The 6,235-nt window shown below is 36.0% G+C and overlaps 1 long non-coding RNA gene across 1 annotated transcript; it reads left to right on the top strand.

Moving 5' to 3' along the window:
- The first annotated feature begins 36 nt into the window (after positions 1–36).
- Positions 37–5,362, top strand: LOC138924626 (uncharacterized). Its single transcript, XR_011439635.1, has 2 exons — positions 37–262; positions 547–5,362. It is a non-coding gene; the product is annotated as an uncharacterized lncRNA (long non-coding RNA).
- Positions 5,363–6,235: the final 873 nt, after the last annotated feature.

Raw genomic sequence — 6,235 nt, 5'->3', positions numbered from 1 at the left:
TTGGTTGATTTGACTTGTCTTTTTTTCTTTTTTGAGGAAGAGTAGCCCTGAGCTGACATCTGCTGCCAATCCTCCTCTTTTTGCTGAGAAAGATTGGCCGTGCGCTAGCATCTGGGCCCATCTTCCTCTATGTTATGTGCGGGATGCATGCCACAGCATGGCTTGATAAGCAGTGCGGAGGTCTGTGCCCTGGATCCCAGCTGGCAAACTCCAGGCCACTGAAACAGAGCAAACTTAACTGCTATGCCGCCAGTCTGGCCCTGTAAGTCTCTTTTAATCTAAAGATTTTTTTCCACCATTTTTTCCTCGTTGGAAATTTATTTATCAAAAAAAAAAGTCATTTGACCTGTGGTTTTACACAATATGGGTTTTGTTGATCATATCCCCATAATGCCATTTAGTGTGTTTTCCTGTCCTCTGTATTTTCTGTAAATTGAAATTGGATCTAGAGAGGCTTTATCAGACTCAGGTTTTGTTTTTTGGTTTTTTTTTGTCAAAATGGTGTTGTATTCTTCTATCTGGTTGTGTCTCCTTTTGTGTTTTTAGCAGCCTTTGATGATCATTACCTGGATAGATTAATTGATCAGTCTTGCAAAATGAAGATATCATTTCTTCCTTCATTAGCTGGAATGTGTGTATAAAGAGAAACTTCCTCTCATCTATTATTTGATTCCCCAGAGGTCTGGTATGTGTTGAAAAGACATCAAATGCATGAATCTTTGTTTAACAATTTTCAAAATAATTTGTTCATAGAATCCACCAATGGTGACCTATTTTTTAAATTTTATTTCATTTTATTGAGGTCCTAATAGTTTATAACATTGTGAAATTTCAGTTGTACATTATTTTTAGTCAGTCACCATATATATGTGCCCCTTCACCCCTTGTGCCCACCCTCCAACCCCCTTCCCCTCTGGTAACCATTAAACTGTTCTCTTGATTCATTTGTTAGTTTATCTTCCACGTATGAGTGAAATCCTACGGTGTTTATCTTTCTCTGTCTGGCTTGTTTCACTTAATATAATACCCTCAAGGTCCATCCATGTTCTTGCAAATGGGACGATTTTGTCTTTTTTTATGGCTGAGTAGTATTAAATATATACCACATCTTCTTTATCCGGTCGTCAGTCGATGGGCACTTGGCTTGCTTCCACTTCTTGGCTATAGTGAATAATGCTGCAGTGAACATAGGGGTGCATAAGTTTCTTTGAATTCTTCATTTCAAGTTCTTTGGATAAATACCCAGTAGTGGGATAGCTGGGTTGTATGATATTTCTGTTTTTAATTTTTTGAGAAATCTCCATACTATTTTCCTTAGTGGCTGCACCAGTTTGCATTTCCACTAGTAGTATATGAAGGTTCCCTTTTCTCCACATCCTCTCCAACATTTCTTGTTTTTTGTCTTGATGATTATAGCCATTCTAACGGGTATAAGGTGGTATCTTCGTGTAGTTTTGATTTGCTTTTCCCTGATGATTAGTGATGTTGAACATCCTTTCATGTGCCTATCAGCCATCTGTATATCTTCTTTGGAAAAATGTCTGTTCATATCCTCTGCCCATTTTTTTTCCCATTTTTTTTTATTGAGTTATTGATAGGTTACAATCTTGTGAAATTTCAATTGTACATTAATGTTTGTCAGTCATGTTGTAGGTGCACCACTTCACCCTTTGTACCCACCCCCCACCCCACCTTTCCCCTGGTATCCACTAAACTGTTCTTGGTCCATAGTTTTAAATTCCTCATATGAGTGGAGTCATACACAGATTATCTTTCTCTTGCTGGCTTATTTCACTTAACATAATTCTCTCAAGGTCCATCCATGTTATTGCAAATGGAATGATTTTGTTCTGTTTTGCAGCTGAGTAGTATTCCATTGTATATATGTACCACATCTTCTTTATCCATTCGTCTGTTGATGGGCACTTAGGTTGCTTCCACGTCTTGGCTATTGTAAACAGTGCTGCAATAAACATTGGGGTGCACAGGACTTTTGGGATTGCTGACTTCAGGCTCTTTGGATAAATACCCAGTAGTGGGATGCCTCTGCCCATTTTTTGATCAGGTTGTTTGTTTTTTTGATGTTGAGTTGTGTGAGTTCTTTATATTTTTGGAGATTAACCCCTTGTCGGATATATTATTTGCAAAATTTCTCCCAGTTGGTGGGTTGTCTTTTTGTTTTGTTCCTGGTTTCCTTTGCCTTGCAGAAGCTCTTTAGTCTGATGAAGTCCCACTTGTTTGTGACCTATTTTTTAAAAATTAGATCTTTATTCTTTTAGAGCAGTTGTAGGCTTACAGAAAAATTGATCAGAAAGTACCGAGTTCCCATATACCTGCCTCTCCTCCCTCATAGTTTCCCCTCTTACTTATATCTTGTATTAGTGTGGTACATTTGTTACAATTGATGAACAAATGTTGACACATTATTATTAACTGAAGTCCGTGGTTTACATTAAGGTTCACTCTTTGTGTTGTACCTTGATCATGGGTTTTGACAAATGTATAATGACACGTATCTACCATTGTAGTATCATACGCAATAGTTTCACTGCCCTAAAAATCCCTGGTGCTCCATCTATTCATCCTTCCCTCTCCCTTCACCACCATTCCAACCCCTGGCAATACTGATATGTTTAATGTCTTTATACTTTTGCCTTTTCCAGAATGTCATGTAGTTAGAATCATATAGTGTGTAGCCTTTTCATATTGGCTTCTTTTACTTAGTAATATGAATTTAAGATCCCTCCGTGTCTTTTTGTGGCTTAACAGCTCATTTCTTTTAGTGCTAAGTAATATTCCACTGTATGGATGTATCACAGTTCATTCATTCACCTTTTGAAGGACATCTTGGTTGCTTCCAAGATTTGCAATTATGAATAAAGCTGCTATAAACATCTGTGTGTAGGTTTTTGTGTAGGCGTAAGTTTTCATTTGTGCTAGTTTTTTCACACCTGTGAACATGCAATATTTTGGCAAACTTTTACATTTTGGCTGAGTTGATAGATTAAAAATGCTATCTAGTTGTTGTTTTAATGTATATTTCTTTATGAGTGAAGTTGGCCATCTTTTCATATTTATGTTTTTATTTCTGGAAATGGTCTGTTTATGTTTATTTCTCTATTGGTTTACTTTTTCTTAGTGATACAACCTCTCTGTATAACAAGGAAATTGGAATTTTGTGTCATAGTTTTACAAAGATTATGTCTGCTTTATTATTTGTCTTTTGATTTTTCCATGTAGAAATTTAAAACATTTATAAATCAAATTTATATATTTTTTTCTTGGGGGCCTTTATGTTTGGGTCTTGCCTTTCCCACTCTGAGATTTTACAAAATTCCCCTGGTTTATTCTAGTGTTTTAATGATTTTACCTTTTTTTAAAGTAGACTTTGTTTTTTACAACAGTTTTAGGCAAAATTAAGCAGAAAGTAGAGATTTCCCCTATACCTCCTGCCCTCACACATGCATAGCTTCCCCCATTATCAACGTCCCCCCTCTGGAGTGGTACCTTTGTTATAATTGATGAACCTACATTGACACATCATTATAATTCCAAGTCCATAGTTTACGTTAGGGTTCACTCTTGGTGGTGTACATTCTGTGGGTTTGGATAAGTGTATAATGACGTGTATCCACCATTACAGTATCATAAAGAGTAGTTTCATTGTCCTAAAAATTGCTTGTGTTCTGCCTATTCATCTCTTTCTATCCCCTAACCCCTGGCAACCACTGATCTTTTTACTGTCTCCTTAGTTTTGCCTTTTCCAGAATGTCATATAGTTGGAATCATACAGTATGTAGCCTTTTAATATAGGCTTCTGTCACTTAGTCATATGCATTTAAGGTTCCTCCATGTCTTTTCATGGCTTGCTAGCTCATTTAATTTTAGCTCTCAACAATATTCTATTGTCTGAATGTATCACAGTTTATTTATTCATTCACCTATTGAGGGACATTTTGCTTGCTTCCAAGTTTTGGCAATTATGAGCAAAGCTTCTGTAAACATCCATGTGCAGGTGTTTGTGTGGACATAAGTTTTCAATTCCTTAAGTAAATACTAAAGAACACAGTTGCTGGATCGTATGGTGAGAGTATGTTAAGTTTTATAGAAACCATCAAACTGTCTTTCAAAATGGCTGTATCGTTTTGCATTCCCTCCAGCAATGAATTAGAGTTTCAGTTCCTCCACATCCTCACCAACATTTGGTATTGTCAGTGTTCTGGGTTTTTACCATTCACATAGGTGTGCAGTGGTCTCATTGTTGTGACCTATTATCTTTTAATTAAACTTTTTATTTTGTGATAATTATAAATATGCAGTTTAAGAAATAATACAAAGAAATCTAGTTAATGTATTCTTTACTCATTTTACCCGATAGTACTGTCTTTAAAAACTATAGTACAGTACTGCAACCAAGATATGGATTTTTTGCTACAAGATACAGAACATCTACATCACCACAGGGATCCCTCATGTTGCCCTTTTACAGCCACACCTACTTCCCTCCTGCCTTCACCTCCCCTAAACACCAGTAACCATTATTCTTTTCTCCATTTCCATAATTTTGTCATTTTTAAAATGTTACATAAACAGAATCATACAGTACGTAATATTTTTAGACTGGCCTTTTTTACTCAGCTTAATTCTCTGGAGATTTATCAAAGTTGTTGAGTGTATCAATTCATTGCTTTTCATTGCTGAGTAGTATTCCACAGCTTTTTAACCATTTACCTGTTTAAGAACCTCTGAGTTGTTTCCAGTTTTTGGCTATTCCAAACAAAGTTCCTATAAACATTTATTTACAGGTTTTTGTGTGAACCTAAGTTTTCATTTCTTTGGGATAAATGCCCAGGAGTGAAATTGCTGTGTTGTATTCTAGTCGTGTATTCAGTTTTACAGGAAACTGTCCACTGTTTTCCAGAGTGGCTGTACCATTTCACATAACCACCAGAAACACGTGAGTTTCTCTGAAACCTCACCAGCATTTGATGTTATCACTGTTTTTAAACATTTATGTATTTTAAAGTGTAAAATTAAATGGTTTTAGTGTATTCATCAAGTTTGACAACCATCATAACTATCTAATTCCAGAAACTCATCACCCCAAAAAGAACCTCCATACCGATTAGCAGTCATTCCCCATTCCTCTCTCTCCCAGCCACTGGCAACCACTAATCTGTGTTCTATCTCTATGGAGTTGCCCATTCTGGACACTTTGTATAACGTAATCATATAATATGTGTTCTTTTGTTACTGGCTTCTTTCACTTAACAGTGTTTTCAAAGTTCATCCATATTGTACCATGTATCATTATTTTACTACTTTTTATGGCTGAATAAAATTCCGTTATATGGATATACTACATTTTGTTTATGCATTCATTAGTTGATGGATATTTGGGTTGTTTCCACCTTTTGGATATTAGGAATAACACTGCTACAGACATTCAGATACATGTTTTTGTGTGGGCATATGTTTTAAATTCTCTTGGGTGTATACCTTGGAGCAAAATTTCTGGTTCATATGGCAACTTTATGTATAACTTCTTTGGGGGACTGCCAAACTGTTTTCCAAAGGGGGTGAACCATTTTACATTCCCACTAGCAATGTATGAGAGTTTCAGTTTCTCCACATCTTCCCTAATGCTTGTCATTGTCTCTCTTTTTTTATCATAACTATTCTTGTGGGAGTGAAGTGCTGTCTGATTGTGGTTTTAACTTGTATTTCTCTAATGGCTAATGATGTTGAGCATCTTTTCATGTGCCTACTGGCCATTTGTATATCTTTCAAGGAGAGTCTGTTCAGATCCTTTGCCATTTTTTAATTGGGTTGTCTTTTTATCATTGAGTTGTAAGAATTCTCTATATATTCTCTATACTTACTGCCTATTAGATATATAATTTGAAAATATTTTCTTCCATTCTGTCAGTTGTCTTATCACTTTCTTAATAGTATTGTTTGTAGCACAAAAGTTTTTAATTCTGATATAGTCCAAATTATGTTTCCTCTTGCTACTTGTGCTTTGGTGTCATATCTAAGAAACAATCAGCAAATGTTATGTCCCTGATTCAGTATGACTGGTGTCCTTGTAAGAAGAGAAAAATTCCGTGTGAAGACAGAGACACACAGAGAGAACACTATGTCATGACAGAGGCAGAGATTGGAATCCAAAGGATCAACAGCCACCACTGGAAGCTAGGAAAAGGAAAGGAAGGATTCTACTCAGAATCTCAAA

Source organism: Equus caballus, chromosome 1 (genome assembly GCF_041296265.1).
Source record: "Equus caballus isolate H_3958 breed thoroughbred chromosome 1, TB-T2T, whole genome shotgun sequence".
NCBI lineage: Eukaryota > Metazoa > Chordata > Mammalia > Perissodactyla > Equidae > Equus > Equus caballus.
The sequence above is the reverse complement of the archived record's forward strand: the minus strand, read 5'-3'. Positions and strand labels throughout refer to the sequence as shown.